This window comes from Geospiza fortis, unplaced genomic scaffold (genome assembly GCF_000277835.1).
Source record: "Geospiza fortis unplaced genomic scaffold, GeoFor_1.0 scaffold53, whole genome shotgun sequence".
In the NCBI taxonomy this organism is placed as follows: domain Eukaryota; kingdom Metazoa; phylum Chordata; class Aves; order Passeriformes; family Thraupidae; genus Geospiza; species Geospiza fortis.
In genome coordinates, this window is record NW_005054305.1 from 7,709,765 (window position 1) to 7,736,794 (window position 27,030).

The window sequence follows — 27,030 nt, forward strand, 5'->3', positions numbered from 1 at the left end:
ATCACCACGTTCCTTAATACTTTCTCTTTTAAGGAAAAGATATTGTGGCTTTATTTTATAGATATGCTCTGGCTGGGTATGTATCTGCTAGGATTACTTGTGAGACCTATTTCATACATCAGTATACTGTAAAATATTCTGCTGTCTCCATCTGGCTGCTCTGGATGCTGGTGTACAACCCTAAAAGGAGACCTTGGACATGGCAGTTCCCTTTGTGTCTCTTGCCTCTTCTAGAACCCTTGTGGAGAACTGCCCTATTTACTAGATAGAAACAAGGGATTTTGCAGCTTGTGTGTGTTTTTTTTTTTTTTTTTTTTTTTTTTAACAGTGTGTTTGTTTGAATAATTTGTCTTGGATAGTATTGTTGCATGGTGACGGGACTACAGAAAGTGCTTGGCTACTGTAAGCCTTCCATATAATGTGAAAAGATTGTAGGTAGAAGGGCCTCAAAGAGGTAACCTTTGATGTCCTAACCACCAAAAGTAAATTCAAGCCTGTCCCCATTTAAGCTTGTACTGAGAGAAGCATCTAAAAATATTAAAAGGGTTTTTAATTCAGTGCATTGATGTGGATGGGAAATTATGCTCTGTTAATGTGGATGGACATGGTGTGGCTCTGTTTCCCATCTAAGAATAAGAGGTTTCACCTTATGGTCGCTTATCCTGTTTACTAAATGCCACTTCTCAATATTCCACTCACTTATTTTGGAATTCCTCAGGCACTGACTGTTCCTCTGAAATGCCAGTGAGCCTTGACAAAAGAAAAACACACAAATGAGCAATCATTTAAAAAGCTTTATATCTGAGAATCACTGGTCCTGCCATTTCAGCCACCTGCTGCCTGATGTGGCACTGAGAACAATCACCTCCCCCTCAGCCCCTGTGTGTTCTTGGTTCAGGCAGCTGCAGTGAGAATTCTTCTTCAGGCAGTCCAGCAGTGCAGGCTGCCAAGGTTCATCTCCTGTGTGCTAACCTACAGGGTCTCTGCGTGTGAGAAACATGAAAGTATGACCCCTTTCCAATGGATGATCTAAGGAAAAATACATAAATGAAAATACAGCAGAGTCCGGTCATCTGTAGTTATAAATAACTTCTGCTGTTTGGTCAGCTGGAATCACACAAACATGCTATTGTTAGGGGCTGCAAGTGTATGCATACAGATTTTGAAATAGGAATAATGCAGAAAATGAAGGGAGTAATTAACTGGATAAATGCTTGGTGTCTGTCTTACTCTGGCCATCCTGCAGACGGGCATGTGAAGAGCTGCAGCGCTGTCGATAACTTGGCCCTCGGCCTTCACCACATGCCCAGCTCTGCCAGTGTGGAGAGCTGCTTTGAGTGACTGACTTCCTAGAGAAGAGCATCAAGCCAGGACTTCTGCAAAAGACAGGCACAGTCCTTCCCCTCCCTTTAAGGGTAGGAGCTGGATTAGAGTGGGGAAGTGGAGTGGGGAAGAATGAGAACAGCAGAAATCTTCCTTACAGGAGAAGGAGGAAACTAACACAGCCTTGCATCTCAGGTCAGCTTTTCTCTACGTTTCCCCCACCCTTCTTGTGAACAATAAGTCCATTTGCTATCTTCTTTTCCTTTCTTCCCCTTCCCTCCCTGCAATACTTGGCCTGTGAACAGGGTGAAGGGGGTTTTTTGTTGTAGTACCCACAGCAAGCAGGAGGGTGGAGGCCCTTTGTAGCCTTGGCCAAAGGAGGGCTTGGAGGAGGCTGCTTACAGCCACCAGCTTTCCAGTCGGGAAGGAATGGAGTGAGAAGTGTCTCTGACACACAGCAAAACAGAAGAGCAGTTAAATAAGCACTGCAAAGCCAAGGGAGTGTTTTAGGGCTGTGTGATTGGCCAAGCTGGAATCTTTGTCAGGGAATTGCTAGACCAAGTGCTGGACAGGCCTTAGGTGCAGGCTCTGCAACAATTGCTTATGAGATTGGGGTCAATTTTTGCTCTGGGAAGATGTCTTCTAATGCAAGAATTTAAAACATTGCAATAGTATGTTCCAGGATTCTCAGATCTGCAGTGCCACATACTCAAATAAAACAGTGAGCCTGTACCTCACCTTGTTGATGCAGCCTACACACAGACACTCCTCATTGCTTCCTAAGAACTGAGAGACACAAAGCTGGATGCTCTGGGAAGCTTAACAAGAACCTGAGGAGACACAAAGGCTGCCTTTTCAGAAAGGACCAAGATAGAATAAGCAGATTTGGCCCCAGGCAATTTATATTTGTTCCTCTTCCCTTCTGCCTTCTGCAAATATTACTCTGCTATCTAAATTTTGGCGTTTCTGCCCTTGCCTTGCAGACCTGTGGAGTGGGAAGTCAAGCAGGCAGCCCAAAGGCACCACAGCCAGAAGAGAAACAGGAGGAGGATGTGGAAATAATTGGAAATCCCTGGGTTCCAGAAAGGCAGCGGAGAACATGCCAGCACCCTTAAGCTAAGGAGGGACCTGGGAGAGGGTGCAGTTTGCATGTTTGGAAGGAGAGAGGGAAGTGTGTGTTAATAAGGCAGTGTGAAGGTCTGTGAACTGCAGGAGGGGCATTCGAGGTGGGAACCGCACCCTGTCTCTAATTCCCTCATCCAATCTGGCTGCAGCAGGAGCCCACACAGAAAAGCTTTCAATCCCCTTACTGTCAGTTGTCTCCACACTGCTTTTGGGCTCTGCAAATGGCTAAAATGGGAAGCATGGGTGGTGTGTGTGTGTGTGCTGTGTTTTGCGTTAGCTTATAAAGCTTTGAAGTTGAGAACTTGTTTTTAAAATAAATTTCCTCGTGTTGTGAAGAACAAAGCAGCAAATTTGCTACCTGAAACAGCCCCCATATCACTTAAATTATCAAATGCAAATGGCTTATTGGAGTAATTCAGGAAAAAAACCAAAACTACTTCTTAAGAAACAGGCTATAGATTTAAAAGATTTATATTCTTCTCACTCAGGAACAGTGTGCAAACAATATGGATGCTCCCAGCTCTGCTGGCTGCCATGGTTTTTATCACACTGACAGTGTGATAGGCTGAGCTGAAGACTTTTAACTTGCTCTGCAGGACACTTGGCTGGAGCAAAGAAACTCCTCCATAGCCCAAGACTTAAACAGGTTATTTCATGTGTCAATTTAGCCAGTGCAGAGGAAGTGAAAAATCACCCTCAAATGCCCCTTTTTGGAAAGTCCTCTGGAAGACAGGGAACTTCCCAACTTTAGAGTACTGCCAGAACATCCTATTTGTGCACACTCTTCCAGAATAAATGCTTTGTAAGACTCTGCATTTCCTTGGGATACTCATCTGGGAAAAATTAGGATAATTTCTTTAATCAGGCATTGTGGCTAGGGCAGGGAGAATCAGGGAGCCACATGACCTCTCTCTCATATGCCTGTCCTTTGTGGCTGTGTAGGACTGGGGGGAATCCATCCTCTACTAATGTGCCACTGCAGGCTTAGACAGCCCAATGAACCATTCTGTTTGCCCTCAGGCTCCTCCAACTTGAAATCAAGCAACAGAGCCACTTTCCTGCATGGAAGCTGCTCAGCAGGAGAAACAGGGAAGAGGTAGGAGCTGCTTAGAGCTCTCCCCTTTTGCATCCAAGCTGCTTGCTGGCCCTGAGGTGCAGGGAGGGGGAAAGGGTGATGGGAGGCAGCTGGGGAATGTGATGCCCTCTGTATCCTTCCTGTAGTGACAAGCCTTATTCAAACACTTCAGTTTGAAAAGCTCAGAGTGCAGCTCCAGGAGAATGCTTTCAATTCATAATCAAATATGGGGCAATAACAGATGGATAAAACAAACAAATGTGGGGGAGGATGAGGTACATTCTCAAACACTCTGGAGTGTGTTCTGGGAAGAAGACACCCACTTTCTACATGTTTTTTCTCATTCAGGGTAATCTATGGGTGAGTGAACTTTGGTACCTTCTTCACTGTGCTCAGAAAAATTGCTGGAAGATGCACCTCTTTTTTTTTTTTTTTTTTCCTTCAGTGTGGAAACAGTTCTCATGTCCTTGCAGGCTTTGAGGCTCTTCCTACCCCTGCTGTATTACTCTTCTCCTTCTTACATGAGGAAACTGAGCAAGTAGCTTGTCTTTCTGATCAGCACTAATCCTCCACTGTCACTTTGCCAGCAGATGAAGCCTGCTGAGTGGAGCCCTGGCACAGCAACCCCTACGTGCATTAGTGCCTCATTGTGTTACACTCCTCATGATCCCTGCTCTGCAAGCTCTGCAAGAGGCTCTTCTGTCCAGTGGTGCACTGGGCTCCCACTGCATGTGCAGCCAACTCCATTGTTCTGTTGGTGATGATAATACATAGGCTTTTACAGCTAAGAAAGCCTCCATGCAAGCTGGGGGGCTTCTCAAGGCACAGCAGATCAGTCACCAGAAAAACAGCAGAATGCTAGAGGGGTCTGTAATGATTTATCATCTCAATGTGCTTGAGTTCCTATGGCTTGGGACTGCACATAAGATTTAAAACCTGCAGCAGACGTGGGGACATTGGTAGTAAATGAAGGTTCTGACAAAATGGTGTAAGGTGAACTTTCTTAGTTCAATCTTGCTAATCAGTACGGGGTTACTGAGCAGACAGGGAGGATCTCTGCAGCTAGCAGGCCTGTGCAATAGTAGCTACAAGTGAAGCATGTCAGCATTTTGGAAATCAAGTTTTTAACTTCATGGGTTAATGGCACATAGATTATAATAGCAGAATTTCCCTCCTATTGTCTGTGCACCAAGAGATCTCTCACCTTTAATTTGTTTTCAAATGTGATCCATTTCTGCCACCTGTCAGCCAGCCACAGATGCCATATCATACCTGTAGGGAGGTAAAGGACAGAACCAAGTAGTCAGTTTGAGGAAAGGGTAATATACATTTCAAATCAGCAGCAGTAGTTTAATTCTAGAAACGACGACAAAACGCTTTTAATTTTTGATCCCGAGTTCAGTTTTGGAGCCTTGTTTCGAAAACAGAACATTCTCTTGGCATGCCTCTACTGATTTCTTAAATGTGCCAGTGGAGGAAACATCATGCTCCTGTCTTCAGCTTCTTTGTAATAAGATCCAGTTAAACAACTAAAGATATTAAAAATTCATTAGAGCATTTCAATGGTGTAGTCAATGAGACCTGTTGTTTATCAAAGCATTTCCAGCCAAATAAAATGTCTTTTTTTTTTTTTTAATCATATAGTGGAAGACATTTGTTCAGAGTGCTTTGTATAAAATTGATTTTGTATTTATATGGAAATCATTTTACACTTCTTTAATGAAGCAGTAGGTAAAGTTAGGTAATAGGGCAGATCCGTGAGAACATCTCAGCTTCAACTGCCAAATTCCCCTTTAGGTCAAACAGCCCAGGTGAATTACATCACAGTACTGGGGCAGTACTCAGCAATAAAAGAAGTTAATTGCAAATGTTTCATTAATTGTCTTCCTCATGAAGCATTTTTAGGGTACCTAAAGGTTTGCAAGTGAAAATACAGTGAACCAAATTCTGCTCTGATCTCCTAATGGTGTCTCAGAAAGAAGATCTTGGGTTACCCACATGAACTATCAGCCCCCAAATTATTGTGGTACTTACTTCTGACACTACTAGATACTAGAAACATAGGAGCCTTTGGGCAAATTGAAATTGTATTGTAAAGGCAAATTTGCCACAAGAAAATAGCTTGTCAAGTCTCATTTTGAGAACACTAAATTGTGTTCTGTATAGATTTCTGGAGCAGCATCAGGTTAACTGATATTTAATTTCTGTTCAGCTGCAGCGAATGCGACCAAATCAAGAGCCAAAATAGCTGATGCAGTTTCTCATCACCCAGTAACTTGCACAAGTTCTTCAAAAGCTGTTATCATGGAAATAGCTCTGTTCACTGTGATTTCAGTTCTACCTCTCAGTGTGGTTACTGAGAATGCTAGCTGGAGATCTGAAGTTAACCACAATGTCCCAGTACAATAAAAGTTGAGCCAATGCATTAGATCTGCATGACCTTTCACAGGAATCTAGATTGAAGGTGACAACAAACTTGACAATTGAGTTAAGAGTCATGTTGGTGAGGAAAAATTGTATGAGGCTTGCTGCAGTTCCCATCAATCTAAACACAGTGGGGTCTGGTATTTTTTGTTCGAAGGATTCTGTTATTCTTTTAAAACTATTTGAAAGGGTAATGGACATTTATGCTTTGAAGACTAGGGACCTATTTGAATTTATGAGATTTCAGTATTTTAAGCTTTAAATTAGTATTTAAAATGTATGCTTATCTTATGATATAAAATCCGTGGTTAAGCTTAGAACATAATGTTTCTCCAGATGTTTACATACATGAGCCAAACTGAGAAAAAGATTGTCAAATAATTTAATATCCAGCTCTGGAGAAAAACTTGCTTGAAATCTCTTCTGAACTGTGAATCATTAAAAAGAGTAATCTTAAGTGCACAATATTTTTCAATGGAAGTCTGAAAAGACTTCGTAGTCTTACAAGGACATATTTTATATACATACATTAAATATGTACTCCTAAACCTCCAAATAAAGACATATAAAGAGTACTACTTTCAATACTGTGATTTATCACGAACAGAACATGCTCAGTTCTATGCATTTTTCACTTGCATTTAGAAATTTATTCTTGTCAGAAGTACAGAAGCTTCCAAAGCTTCCTTTTCTTGTAAAGATGTGCCTGATCTTATCTTCTATAAAAAGCTCTATTTTTGCTAACGCTCTATTTACATAGGAATGCAAGCATAATTAAATGCTGACAGCAAGAGGTCTGTTTGGATGAAATCTGAATGAGTATCTTATAGCAATGTGGTTAACAAACCTTATAAAAATAAAAAGGAGAAGCTGCACCCTCACACACTGGGCAGTGTTAGTAGAGGGTGTCCTGGAGTGGAGGTATGTAAACAACAAGGTGGCAGTGTTAGGTTTGTGGTGTTGACAGCAGCATAAACAGCATAAAGAAGCCTTCTAAACAAAATCTCCAGCTGATCAGTGGAGCCGACCCACCACAGGCCTCCAGAGCCTGCCGAGGAGGCGAGGTGCATGGCTAGAGGCGCCTGTGTGCTTGCACCAGCAGGGAAGAGGTGTGTGAGGTACTGCTCGGCCATGGGGCTGGGAACAGGTGTGACCCCAAGAGGAGAGCGGACATGGAAGTTCTCGAGGGCTGGCACATCACAGGGCTTTAGCAGCACCAGCTCTTCTGCTGCCCCAAATTACAGAAAAGGAAGAAGTAGCCCCACTAGAAGTTAATTTAGCAAACCACTAGGCTTTCTCTGTCAGGAAAAAACAGAGTGAGTGAAATCCTGACCCCCTTAAATCTGTAGGAATGTTACAGCTGATTTCAGAGAGCGGTAAAACACTAACCTATCCCTTTTCCTAAGTCTCTCTAGCCCAAGCTGCATGTGTGGTTTTTAAGGGCACAGACAGAGATCAATACTCGGTCCATCTTTCTCCTTTTCTAAATTCTCCCTTTGTCTGCCTGTTCTGTTGGAGTCAAAACCCAGTGTGTGTAGGAATCACACATGGATGCTGAAAAGCAGTGTGGTATCGGTGATATTTTCCCGACATCGGGGAGGAATGATGAGAAGGACTCCATCTTATCAGAAGGCTAATTAATTACTTTATTATACTATATTATTCTATACTCTATTATACTATATTACAATTAATATAAACTGAATTTGCACAAGCACCCAACTCAACTCAGCTGCCCAGAATCTCGTGACTGTCTGCTGACCGACAGTCTGCACACGTGCTTGGCCCTGATAGGCCAAGGAAACAAAACACCATCACTCTGGGTAAACAATCTCCACATTGCATTCTACTTTGGCACAACACAGGAGCAGCAAATGAGATAAGAATTGTTTTGATCATTCTTTTCTCTGCTTCTCTCACTGCTTCTCTCAGGTTCAGAGAATGTGAATCCCACAGTGTGACATGAAGGAAATACTGATTTCCACAGTGTTGTGGATCTTCCTAAGAACGGAGAGTGAGCCCTGGTACCTTCTTTTTTATGTCACAGGCCATGAAAAGTAGTGCTAAGTGAGATATGAACTGCCCTGAACAGATGCAGCTGGTGTGTTTGACTGTGATAAGTGGTGGAAAAGCATGCCATATCTTCCCTTAGGAATGTGTTTATTGGTTGAAATGTTGCATCTGATCCCATTTTGTACTGGTAAGTTTAAATAGGGAATACATATATACTTGTAGCAAATACTTAAATAGATGGTTATAGTTGGGTTTGCTCTTGTTAATGCAGTTATTCACAGTTGCCAATGTTTTAAAATGTATCTGTATAAACTTGGGCATTTAGATCCACATTTCAGTTTTTAAAGAAGTGGTCTCATTTTCCAAAGCACTGAGAGACTACGAGACTTCTTGAAAAATAATTGTATGAGCATCAAGTAAAGTGTTGACATGATTGCATGTAGATAGATGTGATCACAGTTGTTCATATAGAAATCAGATCCATTCCAGATTCCATTCTAGGAGATGTATATGTGCATTATTTCAGTGCTAATGTCCTGTGTCTCACTAGCTTGTTAGTAAGTGCCATCTGGTTTAAAATCAGAAGAAGAAACTGCTTTTGGAAGATTCCTAGGTTACAGTATTTAAAATTTCTTTGTAGCAGCAATTAAACCTACTAAATAGTCAAGTATTTAATAGCATATTTTGTAGCACCACCTTTATTTGGCTTGTAGTGTAGTTGATTAAATTTAGAAGACTATACAGGCTTGTCCTTTCTTTTTTGTTGACTGATGGAAGTAATTTGTCACTGTTTCCATCACAGGCCACATGATTAAGATCAGAGTCAAGAACACAACTGTGCAGATCTCAACCACTGGGACCATTGCTGTGCACTGAGATAACCAAAAAAGGTAGACACTGAAAGAAGACAGTGTGATTTGAAATTAATCAAGATGTAACAACTCCCTTCTGTAGGCTGTGGTTGGGAATTCTCAGCTGAGCTGAGTGTGCCAATGGCTGATTCACAACTGCTGGCCTGTTCCTTCTCTGACCTAACGCTGTGCTCTTCTCACAGCTGCTGAGCTGCTGATAAATCCTCTGAAGTCTAAAACCTTGGGTTGCCTGAGGTTAAGGGAGCCCTGACAGTCTGCACCAGCTGAAGATCGGTCCCTGGGTGTCTGAACCCTACAGGGAGTGTTTTTTTTCCAGTGAGCAAGATGTTGAGGGAACTGCAGGGACTGTGATCTGAGAATACTGGGGGGAAGCAACAGCCAAGACCCAAATAATAGTTCCTTTGGTAGCAGCTAACACATTTCCTGACTGCAGTGTTGTCCATGTAACTTGAAAAGAATTCTGAATGAATCTGTGGCAGAATAAACTAGTTAATGAGATCATGGGAGAGAGTTTTTTTTCCTTGATGACCAACTGTTGTCTTGTCTGGTGGTAATAAAATACACGACAACCACAAGTAATGGAAGAGCTTATAATTGCCAACAATACTGGATCCCAGGCTTTCTTTTCCATGGGCCAGTGCAGTGCATGGGCCACACTGTCGCTCAGAAGAAGGACAGGCTGAAAGCAAAACATAGATTTTCCCTTCCAGCGTGGGCTTTTGCAGCACTTCTGAAAAAAAAAACAAACCCCAAAAAACCCCAACTCCCTGTAGAGTATTTATTTCAGTTAATCTTTAGACATCAGTTACACAACTCGGGAAAAGTATGTGAAGAAAAAGATAGGACGCTTTCCGTAAGGATGGCTGGGCTTGCTAGGAAGATCTGCTTCCGATTAACATGCCAAGAAGGTACTGAGGTTGAAAGAGAATTTTACTAGACACTTTTAAAGGAAACTGTTTAGAAAAATGCCATGTACTGACCTTTGAGAAAGATCTCCAGAATCAGTGTTTCCTTCCAGTTCACTCTGAGGTCTCTACCTTTCTTCTCTGTCATGCACTCAATAGCAATAGTAATAATACCAATTCTTTCTGTGCTGCAACACTCTCTACTTCAAAGCACTTCACAAACACTGGACTAGATTCAGTCTGGTCTTCTCTTCTATGGATATAAACTTTCTGTTTAAACCCTGGCTCTGTTATAGTGAATGGCAAATTTCCCACTGCCTTCGTGAGGTTGAGATTTCACTCACTCCTTGTCAAAGAACTTGGGCAAAGCAAACCTTCTGAAAGAGGTGAATGTGATAGCTGAAAGGAGATGAAACCTCTCTTCATTTCAGGGAACACACAAGTTCTCAAAATGGAGGACAGGCACCTCCAGACTGTTAGGGAAGTGACAAAGGGAAGAAAGCCTAACCAATTATTCATCTCGCAGTGTCTCTTTTCTCCTAAGGCAAGCATTAGGACAGTTCTCCGGTTTTGTTGTGTGCTCTAATTTGTAAGTCTCTGGTATTTATATAGATTTGACTAAACAGCTGCTTGATTTACTAGCTTGTTTATAGCTTACTGACTTCTTGACAGCCTTAGTTTTCCAGTTTTCCAGTACTTTTGCTTAGCATTGTCACTTGCAGTTGTTCATATCAAAACAGTAAGGCTTTATGCCCCTTTACACAGAGGCAGACCAGTCAGCAGTCAGATCCTTGTTCACATGCATGCTCAAATGTGTTTTACTTTTTAACACTTAAAACACTGCCAGTGTCTTGAATATTTTTAGTCCTTTTTGCCACATTGCTCAGTGAAGACAGCCTTTAAAGTCTTTTTGGGATGAAGAAGATACTGTATGTTTTCAGAAGTATATTTAGAGGTTGTAAAATGTTAAGTGTTTATTTTGTATGAGTAAACATTGCTTTTATAGTTTTGTGATCCCAAAGAAATTACTAGCCATATTCAAGGCTGAAGAGGAGACATAGCACAGAATATCAAAACTGAACAGTGAGGAAGATGTTAAGAAATAAAAATGCTTTAAAAACTAGTTGAAACATTGAGTGGTGGCAGCTAGCTATATTTGCTCCTTCAGATCAGGGCTCTCAACCTGAAATCCTTATTTGGGGTACAATTTGTATGATGTTGCCATCTGCCTTTGCTTTTGAATGATCCTACTGAGCATTTCTACCCTCCTGGAGTAAATAAACCCCATCTGTCCAACAGTGTCTGTTACCTGAGCTGCTCTCATTTTCAGCTTCCAGTTGGTACATTCTGAATATGCCAAAGAGCAATCCTGACATCTTGGCCTTGTTTTTCTTTCTGCTCTTCCATGTGTGTATCTTATTACATGGAAGTATGCTGAGAGGTCGTTTGCCATGTAAAAATGTGATGAAAATTGAAGGAAGACTTCAGATTTTGGCCACAGTTCTTCTACATTTTTTTCCTTATGTATAAGTCTTTACAGCACAGCCAGAAGAGAATGTGGAAACAGCTGAAAAGTAAGTTGTTCTTCTCCTCCTTAGGTCTAAAGTCATAATTTCTCTGCGTATTTTGGAAAAGCTGCTTTCCAAATATGAGCTTCACAGTGTTACCGTGGCCTTGTATTTGCATTCTGTGCCTCATCACTAGGAGCAGCTGAACTAGTTTAAATTCTCAAAAGCAATGAGAAATTCACTAGAGACAATAAATCATAGACATCATGAACTTCTGAGTAGTGTGAAGTCATTCAGAAATATATTTCCCACCAGATCTCGGCAGTCTGTGGTATTCCCATCAGGCGATTAATCCTCTGTCAGGGTGCAAAAGGAGACAAGGAAATACAGCAGATAAGGAATACAACACTGATTATGCTTCCAGACTCTTTGGGTGATAGAAAGAGACTGCAATCAGTTGCAATGCCTTGCACTGTATGCCTTTTAAAAATTCTAAATTATGACTGAAGTGATAAAGTGCTCTGAAGTTTAGATGTGTGAATGCATGTAGGGATCTGTATGTGTAAAGAATAAAAAATAAAACCACTGCATTATCTTTCCTGACTAGCTGAAAATACATATTTTTTGGGAAGTTTTAAGGTTTTCAGTTTTTATTTTTTTCCCTTTGGGCTGGGACAGCAGTCCCTGTAGTGTAAGAGGAACACACAAGATTTGAAATTGTCTGTTACAGTGATTACTGTCATTATTGGCCTCTGAGTGTGCTTGCTCTCATAGGAAAACTTGGCAGCACTGGATGTTACCAGATGCTTGAAGTTTGAGTAAAAGTAGAGAGGAGCACAGGTGTATAAACCCAGGAGAAAGAACAACTCAGTGAACAGGAATTATGATCAAATACAAGAAAGAAGAGTGGGTTGGTGGTACTTGAGTGAAAAATGCAATTTTTCTATTACAGAGTTTGAAGAGATTTTTGACTGAAATCAGTGATTTAAAAGAAAACAGTGGATGCCCTTAAACACTTTTTCCCTGAAGGACTCTAAATGTTGTGGTGATTGCTGTACAACCTGACTGGCACTGTCTGAATGGGAAGGGGTGGGAATGATGTTTGGAGCTGTTGATAAGGATTCTGATTGAAATACTGCATGCCTCAAAGAAGTAAGGAATGGAAGGCAAGTAGCTTTTGGCTTCAGTCCTTATCCCTTCTTGAATGGTTAAAAGGAAGAGAGTGCCATGTAATCAGAACTGAAATTTCATTAAAGGCATGGAACAGATTGTGTGGCTCTCATTTACACCTGCACAAATTTGGATTTGTTCCATGAAGCCCAACTAACTGGTGGAACTGAGCCTGGCGTCTCATGTGTGCGTGGTCTCTGGCTCTGGCAGCAGTGGTGGGTGAGCTGCTATCAGGAAATGGGGCATGTGTTTCTGTCCTCAGATCTGTGTGCTAGGCCTGGCCTGACAGATGTTAAAGTGCCTCTGAGTAAGCAGGGAAATTATATACAAAAGTTTCCTATTACGGCTGGAATAAACAATTTCTTAACTTTTGTGTATGCTTGTCTTTCAGAGAGGCACTGTGCTCTGACTCTGTAAGAACACTGATTAATTGCCTCAGTTCCTCTGGATCCCAGCACCTCTGGAATCTGTGGGAAATTCCTTTTCATACTACTACACTGACTTCTCAAAAAAAGTTTAAGTGCTTCATAAGCATAAATTAATTCAGCCAAACAGCATTTCTGTGATGTGGGAAAACCTGTGATGCCTACCTGACACCACTTACTTGACTTGCTTAATATTACAAACTGAATCAGTGATGTAGATAAGAACCAAACTCGGGATCCCTTCTTCTGACCTCCCTGCTTCATGCAGCGAATACAGACATGGCAAACTCACCATATTCAACAAGTGGCTGGATTGTGACTAGTGCACCTTTGCATGATAGTGCAAAAGCAATTCCTTTTATGAATTCCTCCTCCCACTTCAAAAACTACCTTTAGTGAGAGGCAAACGCTCTAAAAAACTCACTCTTACAAATGTAGCACTGAACCATTTCTGCCCTCAGTTTTTTACCCCCGTATAACTGTGAGTGGCTTTAATTAACATTCACAATCCAGTTTCTTACTTAGGTGACTGAGTTAGCTGACTTGCCTTTAGATTTGGTTCCCTTTGGAGTAAACAGACAGGTGTGTATCTAGGAGGTTCTTCCAAAGCATGATTCAGACCAAAAGTCCAAGTCAGGTGGTCAGATTTGAGTGAGTGCCTAAAGCCTTGATAAACTCATGTTCCCGATTGCAAAAGGCGGAGCTGGGGTTCATCTGACAACACAGTATAAAAGAAGTGAAATATGCCTGACAGAGAAAAGACCAAGAGGTGATTATGTCTGTGCTATGTTTGTGCATCTATGAGGGCTCTAAGCAATAGGAATAAATGTACAGTGGAGACATCTATGTTACAGCCAAACGTCTAGCTGGATTTGCAGTACTGAGCATAACTCAGAAACTATACATTAGTTTTTGAAGGCTGATTAAAATTGCCAGTTTTGCATTAATGATTGGACAACCTGTTGTCATTTGCCCTCTCCCTTACATAAAAACTTCTGCCAGACATTAATTTTCCACTCAGGGAGGCTAAATGCATGTGAACATTATCTTGAATATCTTTTCTTAAGACAAGACAATGACATTTCTCTGTACAAGTTCAAACACGACTCTCCCATGTTGCAAAGAACTGTCAAATTGAATAACAGGTAGAGTGAAAGCACTTCTTTCCCAAACTATTCAAATGAGCATCACCTTAAATAAACAGAACCTGGCTAAGGGTTACATGAAAGATTTGTCATAGCAAGAAGTAATATTTGAATGATAATATCTCTTAATTTATTCATTATTTAAAGTTACTCTTTTAAATAGACCTAGAGCAGTCTTTCCCAGGTAACCCCTGAGATAAAGTTATCAGTCTCTGTCTCTCATCTTCACTGCATCCTGCTGTAAATAATGCCTTTGCACATGGTATCTCCTACCAGTGGTGATTGCAGTAACTCTTTGGCTCCCAGCAGAAGTAGCTGGGGGTGTGGTTAAGCCAGGATGCAGCGAACATGATTCATACGAAAAACCTCAGACCTTGGACTGGTTGTAAGGGATTCCCACGTTTATTATGTGGGAAAGTGTTGAACATATTGTATAAATTATACAATGGAGCTGAAAGATTGGGATTTCCCTGTGTTAGTCAGCTGGTTACTACACTAGATTTAGACTGTCATTAAAGAAGAAAATAAGAATCTTTCTTATTATAGACAGCAAGACAATATTCAGGATACTTTTTAATTAAGAGAATCCCAGAGAAATTAGAAAGTGATGTAGAAATTGGAGCAACAACTGATTTGCTTTTGCAAATAACCACAACCTTTACAATGAAATGGCTTGATACATTTTTTTTTTTTCTTGAAAGCAGAGTCTTTCTAGCAATTCAGTTTTATTGACAGAAGACACGACCTTTCTGTGGTATTCATGGCATTTACACTGTCTGACTGATTCTACTTTAGTCATCTGTTATGGTGCAGTTTGGAGCCCAGGTTCCTCATACTGCCAGTGTAGAGGAGGCAGGCATGATTCAGAGAAGCCAAGCTACATGCCTAAAAGAATTTGAAGGAGATGGTGTGAATACCACCTGTGCTTCTACTCTGAACCTCATTTTTCAGTAATTCGTAGTTTTACTGTAAAATTTCTCTTGGAGCTCAACCTTTGCACACATGAAGTCAGGGACTTGTAACAGCCACCAATTTGTAACAGCTGAGAAGCTGGCCCAGGATCTGTAATTTTGTTTTTCATAGCTATTTGGAAGAGATTATTTTACAACTTGTTCTAATATGTACATTCCCAGTAGACTGCTCAGGTAATTACTTAGGCTGTAGTTCAAATATTCCACAGTTTGAAATATGCTTGTAGAAAAATCTATTTTTCTGTGTACAGAGGTATAGAACAGTCACTTCTTTGGCATGTGACTTCTTTGGCATCCCTTTGCAAACAAATCCAAAGTTGTAGGTGTATAAATGAATGAAGATGCAAGTATTTTCAGTTTGTATTTAAGGATACATTTAGAAATGGGTACCTTTGCACAGCAAAAATTTGTTACCTGGCAACACACAAGGTTACACAGAATAAAGAAAAAATTAAGAAATAATAATGAAAAAGAAGTTTGATATTGAAGAAAAGTCTTATATGCCATCTTGAATGCTGCTGACTTTCTCATTGGCTTATATGAAAGATATTTTCTACCTATAAATTTCTCTTATGTTCACAGGTCAGTAGGGCTTAATTTAAATTTTTATGCTAAACTTATGTATATATTTACATTATGTATCTCCATAATTAATAAGAAGTTAAAGATCTCTGAGCCACAACAAATTAAAGTGATATTTCAAACAAGGTGTTCAAGCCTGATAATTTAGTGCTTTAAAGATCCTCCCTGCATAAATATGAAATTATTCTGAACTGGGCACACTGGATGCATAGGACAGCTTCATAAGTTAATTTTCCCAGGTTAGAGTCTTGACAAACTGCCTCCGTTTGTATTGTGAAATGTATTTCTCACCCCTGCTCCTGATTTCCCAGGGAACCCTGCCCTTTATATTAGAAGTGAATAATTAGATCACTGGGTTTAAAGTCATTATGCAGCTTGCCAAGGCTGGGTACACTATCACCTGCTAGAAGGTGTTCTCGGTCACCCTAATGATTGTAAGGCAGGACCAAATCTTTACTTTCCCTTGGGAATCAACCTCAGGGTGGCGTCACTCAGTCAATGCATGACTTTTCTTTCAGGGTTTAACAAGCCTCACCAAAGACTAAAAGGTGTATTGTAAAACCAGACCTGCAAAGTCTCACACACCTAACAAATGAGTCCACTCCTTTTTGCTCTAAGGAAAAATTAAAACAAAGAATAAAAAAAAAAAAAAGGTCTTGCCTAAAGGGATTTCTCAGTGCTATTAGGAAAAAAAAAATCAAGTCAAACAAATAATTTTCTCATACCTAGAGACACTGTGACACTATCTTTTGCATGACACCGTAACTGTGCTTTGGTGGTAGTGATTAAATGCTGCTCAGCAGGCTAAGCCCTGTCTGAGAAGTTCTGTTTAAGAAAAAGGACCTTGTGTAGAATGGGTTATTTGGCTTTCTAGCAGTTTCAAAAACCAAAAAATTAATAACAAGAGGTTGGCTAAAATTTTGAGGAAGATTTTTTATTACATGAGAAGTAACTTCAAGAGAATTTTAAAATAAAATTTTCTTTAATCCAGGAATCAAAATGCTTCACATTGAAACATTGTTAAATATAATTTAAATGTGTAAAAAGTATTGCTACTTGAAATGCTTTAAAATATATTCCTATCTTACCCCTACACAAAATAATTGGGTAAAATATCTGTATGGTACTCAGCACATTTCAACACCTCTATTCAGAAAAAGGACTGTAGCAACAAATTTTGTAAAATTCAGTCAAATTGACCTGAATTTAATTCTGTCTCAGAAGAAAAGCCAGGAATAGATTTTTTTTAGCACATCCTGTGCACTATAGGGTACATGTGAGTGCTCTAAGGAGGGGCTGAAATTGGCACTGAAGAAATTCACCCTGAGACCAAGAGCATCTTTGAAGTAAATGCCTGCTCCAAGTTACAATATCAGTGCTTTGTCTTTATTCCACCTGCACATTCATTTAATCTATATACAATGTAATGACTATCCTCCTAATATGAAATATTTAACCTCTAAGAACCCTTTGTAGATACAGCTTTACCTTTTCATTTCACACACCTAAACCTTCACTCATATTCAGCCATCCCCACACAACCTGTATGGGGCATCCACTTTTAAATAATAAGACACATAATTAGCCATTAATACACTAGAGGTTAATGAGTAGGTATAATCTCATTACCTTAATGGGAGTTACAGGTGTAACTTGTAAGCAGCCCTAGGCTGCCAAAGAGTGCAGAGTTATTGCTACCTTTAAATAAAAGTTAAATAAACATGATTCATATCTAAATTTTCTTTATGTACCTTGGCATTCCAGAAAGTTTTATGATTTTAGCTGAAATGGTTAGTTGCTCCAGCAAAAGGCTAGGAGGCTTGTCCTAGCTGAAATTCCTACCTAAACTGATGTTGTTGATAGGCTTTTCCAATGGGACTCAAACATTAGGTTTTCCTTTATATATTGCAACTTTTTGCTGTTGTTTTCTAGTAATTTGACTGGAAAATAAAATTTGGCAAAATATCTATATGTTTGTAATTCAAGATCACAGGAAAAAATTCTGCTGGGTTGTAGTGCCCTAGAAAATTTAGGCAAATGTGACTTTCTGTGAAATGTTGTGTGTGGTTGCTGCTATCAACATATACATTACGTATATATTGTACTTTGCTGCTGTGATCTCAGGAACCACTTGTCTAAAGCCTGGTTTGGTTTGGAGCCAGAAATGCAGCTATTTACCACCCCAAATATGAGTATTAATGAAAAGCTTTTCATTTGTTAATTGCAATGAACTAGTGAGCTTCTCAATGAGAGTGGCCTCAGACACAAACACTACATACCAAGTACTTATTCTTCAATTTTTAGATGTAAATTTTCACTAGATAACTTTTCATGCTTTTTTAAAGAAAAAATTCCTTACTGTTCCTTAACTAATTTGATTGCATTCATTGACCAGAATATTTCCCTATGACAGCCAAAGGCACAGCATATTTAAATGTTCATTAAGTTTCACTAATTAATTACATAAATTTCACTAACATATTTTTGTTATTTTGAGTGAGGGGTTTGCATTATATTACAGAAGAATCCTTTGTCCTATATTTCTTTTCTTTGAATGCCTCAAAGCTTTGTTTAAAATTATTAAACTCCACTTCAGTGGCAATTACAATTTTTATCATGAAAATGCAGTCAATTTACTAGATTTTTCAATAGCATCTTACTCTTTTTTGAAGAAGCAGTGTAAAATGTAGCCTGCTATACCTTTGATGTCTCTGGAAAATGAATAGTGACTGCAGGGCAACTCCATCTAGCTATGGGTTGCTCAGGTCTCGTGGGAGAAAAGTTAAGTCCTATTCTGCCTGCTGCCAGCTGGGAACCTGCTGATTCCCTCTGTCTGCCTTCTCGGAGTGCTTCACCTGCTTCCTTGCCAATCCCAGTCTCTTCACACGGGCTGTGGAGCAGCAGGTGGGAGGTGGGGCAGCGCTGCAGTAAGTGGAGCGGGAGGTTTGCTGGCAGGGCTCTCTGAATTGCTCCAAGTGCTGAAGCTGGCAAGGGTGAAGGTGAAGCAGGTGAAAGGGCGTAGTCACCTAAAGGAAAGGATGGGTGGAAAAAAGGAGTGGGAAAAGGGATTAAGACTGTTAGTTTATCAGAGATGGTTAGAGAGATGGTATTCACAAGTATATTCTTTTTCCTTGGAGCTTTATTGCCTAATGACAAAGATATCTACCCTTGATTTCCTTAGAGCTGTCTGAGAACCTGGACTAAAGACTGCCAGAGATTTCTCTTCAGTCAATCACTGGCTCCTCTATCACAAACATCCTCTGCTGTGTATTTTGTTTTGTGTTCCAATGGCACGGTTTCTAGGCACACTACAGAGAGATGGCAATCTTCTGTCCCTATCACTGTTTTTTTTCCTTTTGCAAATGTACATACAAAGGTTTTGCCTAGTGTAGTACACAACTGGCATACCTATTTCGTGACTAAAGAAGCGGAAGAGAAGAGTTTAAGGCTGTATTTCCAAATCTGACCTCAGTATCTGAAGAGACAGATTTCCAGTCAAATTCAGGACAAATTCAGCTCCCATCTACAATGATGTCAGTGGGTGTTTTTCAATGAATATGGGAATTTGAGACTGCAGGAAATCTCTAGGGCAACAGTCCTCTGCTGTCAGAGAGAATCAAGGCATTTTCATGAACCAATATAGCTTCATCTAAAATTTATGTCAAAATTTCTGCTTTCCTATCAGAAGATTGTACCAGAACTTTCCTCCTTTACTATTTAGAAGCCTTCCTATAATTATCACATTGTATTGATCTCAGGGGGATAATGGCTTTTCTTCGAGGTTAACATCTTCAGAGGGGATGTGCACCTGCAGCTTCCACTGATGAGCCTTCCAGTAGGCTTGTTCCCAAAGCTGAGAAAATCAAAAGCAATTTCCCCCATGTTCATTTTCAGCAGTTTGAACTAAAAAGTGTTCAAGTCAGGAATTGTATCATATCACTGATGTCTCCTTTGCCTGGATACAAATTCAAATCCCTTAAGATTATTATAATCTTGAAATTGAGAGCTATCATGCATATGTAATTTTGACCAGTAAGAACCTATGCTGATGACATTATCATTCAGTAAAATGTGCTGACTTGAGGGACATGAATGCATTGTGCAATGCCTGAGAATTATCTCTTACTAATTAATCCCTCTTTCTTTGTAATCTCATGGGAAATATTTTTTCCTGTATGGCTGGAAGGAATATATGGATGAATCCTTAAGGTGGCCTTAGTACTATATCATGGTTTTTTTAGTGGAAGGCCTTAAAAAAAATTTACCATGTACACAATTTTTCTTTTTTTTTTGCGTGGGAGGGGGTCTGTAATCTTAAATCATTGTAACCTAAAACCTGGATGAATTTTAAACAGAAATTCCCTTCTAGCTAAAAATAGGGCTAATTAACTTCCATAGTTAGAAGCCTAGTTTGCCTCCCTTGGCTTTCTTCTTTCATGGATGCATTGAGTGCTGACTTTGCAGTATCAGCAGATTTATGTATTGCCTCAGGTTTAGACTTTTCCTAACTTCTATTTTTTTTTCCTTTGGTTTGTCATTTACTATTTGAAGCTGTATAAACAAGCCAATGTCGGGTTCTGATAATGAAAATAACTTGATGCAGATATGTAATTTCTATGTGTTAGTGTTTGCAGAATCAGATCTCTGCAACCATTAAACTCACCAGAACAGAGAATAGCCATTAATTTCTCACAGTTAAAAGGCCTGATTCTCATTTTCCTTGAAGGACATCTGCATATTCTTCAACAAGGTATAAAGAAAAATAAAATAGTTAGTGCACTGGGCTACTGCTTTATTACTACTACTGTAACAAAGATTAAATGTAAAATTATTCTTGTCTGCAAGCTTCAATTGAAAGCAGCTTGATAAACACTCGTTTTCTACAAGAATTTTTCTTAACTGTCACCTTATAATTATTTTTAAAATCCAGCTATATCTTTGATAAATATGGTACAAGAGACAGAACTGTCTCTAAAAGCCATTTAACTGTATTTCGTGTTCAGAGGTTTTTCCCTGGAACATTTTCTCAAAGGTAGGATTTGGCATAGCAAGTTCCTTCTTATCTGACAGCAGCTGAGCATTTTCAGTCCTTTCCTGGAGACAGACAGCTCTTCAAGGAGCTGGTCCACAAGCAGAATGGTTGTCTCAGGAACTGGTATGTAATCACCAAAATCAACATCGCTTAGTGCTATTTTCTTGTCAGATGACCCAGTGGAAACTAGCCATAGTTTTCCCACATGAAAATTACTTGTTTTGTTCTCAGTCTTTATTTAATTTCGTTGTAGATCCAAAAGAACATTGTGTGAAACAGCTGACTTTTTTTTTTTAATTAGCAAAACTGACAGGGGTTAGGTGAGATAGAGCTGATTAATAAAAAGAATTCTGGAAAAAGATATCTTAGTTGAGTAATATGCAAACCAAAAAATATTTAAACATAGTTTCAGTGGTTATAGATCTGTTTTTCTTGAAGACTGTCAAAGCAGTTAATTGGAGTGTCTCAACATCTCTATGACATATGAATTCACTTTTACTATCATAAATCCTGAAAGGAAAGCCAAGCCCTTTATTTTCAAAACAGCCTCTGATTTTGGTTCATACCATTTCAGTTCACTAGTTTCACATGAACAAGGCTTGATTACCAGTACTACTAAATAAATCCTGCCTTTGCAACAATTTTTTCTGATCTTTTCTCCAAAATATAAATCATCAAAATTGGCACGTGAATTCCCATTTCTACTCTTTCTATCTCTCTCCCACAATATCAAAGCAGATATTTTGACATATTAAGATTTGTATAGTATTTTTCAGTCTTCCTAATCTTAAAATTTTTCTGTTGGATATTTCTTACACTGATTTCGGGAAACTTGGCTATGGACCCTTTTTTGCTGTCCAAAACAATCGTTTGCAACAAACCTTTCTTCTTAGTGCAATGTGTATAGTATTTTGGGGGAACATTAGCAGCTTCTCTCTGAACAATAGGAAGACTGTGCCTTAGAAAGCTCTGGAAAGGATTTAGAGGTCAAAGAAGACAAGTCACTCAACATGAGTTCCCAGTGAGATGTTCTGGGAAAAGACTGATGTGGTCCTTTGATATATAAGAAGGGGAGTTGTGAGTAGCATAAGGAGGTGTTTTTACCTCTATCTGACACTGGGGAGATTAACACTGAAAACACTGCATACTGTTCCTGTCTCTTAGCAATGTTGTTGTAACTACAGTGGTCTAAGGATATGAGAAAGATTTGTAGCAAGGGATGCATTTTTGTTTATTGGACCAGCTCAGATGTTTGGAAAAATACAGAAAAACAGTAGTGCATATGGGCCCATCTTCATATCATGATGTCTGCATTGGGAAAAATTTTGCAAGAGTACAGAAAAGAGAAATAAAAGTTGTTCCAACCTGTGAAAAAACCTCAATAGGATAAGAAAGAGAAGTAACTCAAGATGCTCATCATATTAAAATAAATACTGAGTGCATTAATGTCTTCAGAGCAGATTGTGGGTGCTAAGGGGCACTATGATTTGGAGATGAAAGACATACTGAAGAGGAAAAGAAAAACATAATGAGGAAGACAGCAACAAACAATTTAAAAGAAATAAGGCACAATTATTTAGGAAAAAAAAAAAAGCAAGTAACAATGCTATGTGTATTTGTGCATGCATGTATTTGTACAGGTGCCTCCAGTAACTTTTGAACATGTTTCTCTGCAGTCGCTCTTGGTGGGGGGAAATCTAAAAAGCAATTACGTTTCTGCAGCTTTCATGAAAGTATTTGGTCAATAATAGGTGAAGCCTCTCTCCGAGCAGTCCTGACAGAGAGATCCATAGTGATCTGATGTACTGTCAGGGCCATAATGTGAGGTGTCACATTAGTAACACACAGAGGATCCACAAGGACCTGGGGAAAAGACCTTAAAAATGTTCTTCTGTATATGGGAAGAAACCTTAATCAGAGCTCACAGCTTGTTAGGCATCGAAGCCAATCAGCCATGAAACACAAATCCATAGGGGACCAAGCTTTATTAGTCCCAAGCCTATATTAGTTGTGTAATACTCAGGGTGATTAGCTGTAGGGATAAACTTCCAAGGGAGAAGTGGGTTAGCCACCTTTTGAAGTCTTTGGATGTCTTTTTTGGAAGACAGTGAAACACAAGTAATTGGGTTAACAACAGGAGTAAGTGAACACAATTGTATGGCCTTTACAACAGAGAAGGAGAGCCTGACAACCTAATGATTTTTTCTGGCCACAAAAATCTACAAATCCACGAATTATAAATGCAAAGCATCTCAGACGAGTCTTGTGAGGAACTGGCACAGTATCATCCAGCTAATTAGCTCTATGGCTACTGCCAAACGTACATCCAGGTGAAAGCACCCCAGCCTGGCTACCGGGTTAAGGCGCTGCGCTCCAACATCTTTCATTGTTGTCAGTGGAATGTTAATAGATGACGGCAGCACAACAGGGGTGAGGACAGACAACTGGGAAAAGTTTAAGATAATGTCATCAGAACTGAGGGCTGTCACAGTGTAATAGCCTCCTGCTGGTACCTAAATGCAGAGGAACTCACGGAAAATTAAACATCAAGGCATGTTCATTTGCAAAGCTGGAGATAGGGATCCTATGGCAATCTCTTGTTACAGTGGGCTTACTTCTGCCTTACTAAATGAATGTGGAATCAGGGGACCAATATTTGTAGGGTTATTTTCTACATGGCCAGAAGCCAGGTGTACTTTATTGTGTACTTAATTTACAGAGCATTTAACTACTAAATTAAAGATTAAAAAGTATAGATTCAGAATGGATTCAGATTCTGCTGTTAATTCTGCTGTGATTATGATCTCCTTTAGCTCCTGAGTCAGGGGCGTTCTTGATGTCAGAACAGTCAGTGCAGAACAGGCACTTTAATTTAGAAGTACCTCGCAGTTTGACATGGTAAGAGCACTCCCCCAGCCAGTTACTATTACTTACTTGATAGATAATAGCTTATTAAGATGCAGTATCTTGATCAGTTTGGGTTATGTCTCTTCATGCAACACGTATTGCAGTGCAGGCCCAGGTAATAGACGAGAAGTTTGATGAAAATAAACCTGGAATTCCTCTGCAGACTATAAAGGAAGTAAGACAAGGCCCTGAATTTCCCTCTCTATACACACAAGATGTAGTACTTTATTGTGAGAATTCGTTAGGACGTGCTAAAGGAATACAGACAGAAAGATGAGATTTGTACATATTCATGACTCCAGGAACTAGTACTTCAAGAAAAATACTGATTATTTTAAGAGCTGAGCACAGAACAACCATGAGAGTTGGCAAGGATGATCCACAATTAATAATGTATGACAGGTCCAGTAACTAGCAACAGCTACTTGTTATTCTTTTGTTAGCTATGAAACCATGTTGCATTTGGATTTGGTTTCCATAAATATCTGAGTATCTGAATCTACAATTTCTGGCTCGGATTCAATTATAATTTGAATGTTATCTGACTAGCCAAATCCTTTTTAATCTATATCATTTAATGCAGGGCAGCCACCTAGCATAAATACTGCTGTGTGACTGCTGGCATTTCAGTAAAGTGTTTTTAATCCCTATATATTTTTTAAGACTTGCCTATACTCATCTTTTAATAGGCTCACCTTAAACCAGCAATCTCAACAATTTTTTAAAGAGATTTTCTGAGGAAACCATGTTTCCCTTTTAATAGGTATTAAACTTCCTTTTAGTTAACAATGAATGATTTGACAGAGCTGTCACATGCATGGCCACCTTTGAGAATTAATGCAGGATTAATTTGTCTGGTGTATAATACTTCAGTCTTTCTGTGAATTTTAGCAGACTTGCTGCATTGGTGAGAATGCTTCACTGGTGAGAGTAATACTGTTTTGTTTTCATATTTTCAAGGTATTTTTGGTAGGCTTTTTCCCCCCTCACTGTGTTTTCTAGCACTATGAACTGCCGAAAGTGGAAAAGTTTGATGGAACAGTAGTCTTTCAGCATGACACATCATATGTAATCTTTCACCAGTGTCCTTTGTCCTGCAACAGCTGACAGAGTACCTGCACAGCAAATGATGTTTTCCAGACACCAGTGAAAGCCTGATGCTATTTCTTAAGAATGCAGCAGCTACACTACAAACTGGAATGACACCACTCTAAAGCTAATTCCTCCACTGGTTTCCCACCTGCCTTACTGCAGAAACAGTTGCCCTTGCTGGCTGCAACAAAGATCCTCTAAAATCAGCTCCTAATAGCTGTAGCTCCTCCATGTGCATAAATGCTGAGAATAAAAATTGCAGTCTTCAAAATGCAGAGGTATCTTTTAGGAAAATGCCAGGCTGGTAGCGCTAATTACATGTGTAGAAAGATCAGAGTGCTGGAGGTGAGCCTGCTTCTGCCAAGGTGTGCTCATTCATAAACATGAGAGCCACCTTTCACACTCTGCATGTCAATTTTCATACTGGAGGTAGTGGGAATCATTCTGGTATCTTATCCTGTCAGATTGAGCACATGATTGAACAGGAACTGGACTGGCTTGGTATCAGAGGCTGAGGTTTTCTGGAAAACACTTAAATATTGTAAGAAATTATTTCAGTAATAATTTCTGAAATTTTAGAGGTGAATTTATTAGATTTTGTGTACTTCCTCCTTTTCTCATATCCTAGTAATAGATATTAGTCATGCTATATCAAGATATGGACATCAGAATAAAATCATTGTGTCTGCAGTAGTCCTGCTGAGCTGGAATTGCAGGAGTGATAGAGCTTAAAATGGTACCATTAGAGAGCTTCAGTACTGTGGACAAAAATTGTATTGAACTCTTGAGTGTGTATTTATTTTAAGTATAGGGATATTAATCCTTTTTTTTTGCTTAACCTCTTTGAATAATTGTATTTGCCCATCTAAAATACATCCTCTCACTTCATTTGAAAACAGACTCTCATTTAATTCCTCACTCCCTGATAGACCACATACTTATTTTGTCCAATAAAAAAAGAAAGAACAGTTTGGTGATGGTGGAATAATAAATCCTAAAGGAGAAATATCCTTTAGGTTGCAGCTGCAGGGAAGCAGTTTGGGTATTTTTCAGTGAAAGGGTAATCAAGCATTGCAAGCCTGCTTCCCAGGCTGCCCAGGGAAGTGATGGCATCACCATCCCTGGGAAGTGTTCAGAAACATGTGGATGTGGCATTTGGGGACATGGTTTTGTGGTAAACACAGTTGTGCTGAATGGTTGGACTCTTGGAGATCTTTTCCACCCTTGATTCTATGGTTATATTTTGAAGTTTATTCTTACAAAAGCTCCCCTTCCCTATTTTGATTCTGTACTTAAGTACCTTTGATTTCAGAAGGGTGTGAGAACATACCTAAAGCTAAAATGTATTAACTGCCCTCCCGAGTACTGATGCGTTCTTAATGCAGGACCTAAGGTTATAAATTGCATTGGTATTTGTAGAGATGAAAGAACTGTTCGTGTTTCATTCTGTCTTCTCCTTTAGGGTAACAGCCATGCAACTGAATAGTAAATAATAATAATACAGAAATCTATTAATTTACATGGGCATGTTAAGATGTATGAGCTCCAACTAAACAAAAAGATTGATGAAAATTTGGAAATTATGTGGAAAACATGTCCGAGATAGGTTTGTATCATATATAAATGGTCTACCATGTTGAGAAAATTGCATATATTTAGCAAGTGCTATTACCCGTATTTTCAAAATGCCTATTTAAATCAACCTCTAAAAAAAGGTAAAAAATACTGAAATCTTTCAAGCAAAAGCTTTGAAATCAGACAAATCACTCTCACGGCCCCCATGACTAAAGCTGTGCTCTGGCTCTGCTTGAAGCAGACAAAGTGCAGGAAGTTTAGAGCGGGAGCTGTGAGCGAAGGCGCCGTGACATGAGGAGGTGTTGCAGCTGATGCGTATCAGGCACCGCAGCACAGCCAGCGCCTTCATGTCCTGTGCCAGCGTCCCAGCTGGGTGGGGGGCAAGCAGCAGACGATGATTTGGCCTCCTGCCCAGGCATTTTGGCTTCCTGCAGCTCTTAAGGCCACGGCTTTACCAGTGGGCAGCAAGGGAGCTTCTCACCAGTCTGACCGCAGGTTTTCCATGGCAAAGTCTAAGATGTACAGTTCCATAAAAGCCATTTATTCATGGCGCAGCAGCTGAGAAACAGCTCGAGCTGGTGCCTCCGAGGAGGGTTCCCCCACCAGAGAGAGTCTTGTGAGTGGTCAGACTGGGAAGTTTCCTTAACAATAAAATGGAAAAAAAAATTAAAAAGACAGCATTTGGTGTGTCTTGTTTGAAGTGCTGAAGAAAGCCCCAGGGCCCGGTTCTTCCCTCGCACACACGGGGACTGCTGGAGCCGGCGACGGCTGATTTAGAGGCGATGCGAGACCAAACGCGGCCTTTAATGCGACTGGACAGGCTGGGATTAAATTAAGCTCGAGTGCAGCCGCAGGGATGGGAGGAGATTTAGCCTGGGGATCCCCC

The 27,030-nt window shown here is 39.8% G+C and overlaps 1 long non-coding RNA gene across 1 annotated transcript; it reads left to right on the forward strand.

Annotated features, from left to right (window-relative positions):
* The first annotated feature begins 3,416 nt into the window (after positions 1 to 3,416).
* On the forward strand, positions 3,417 to 8,983 carry LOC115949542. Its single transcript, XR_004082990.1, has 3 exons — positions 3,417 to 3,544; positions 7,880 to 7,971; positions 8,763 to 8,983. It is a non-coding gene; the product is annotated as an uncharacterized LOC115949542 (long non-coding RNA).
* The last annotated feature ends 18,047 nt before the right edge of the window (positions 8,984 to 27,030 follow it).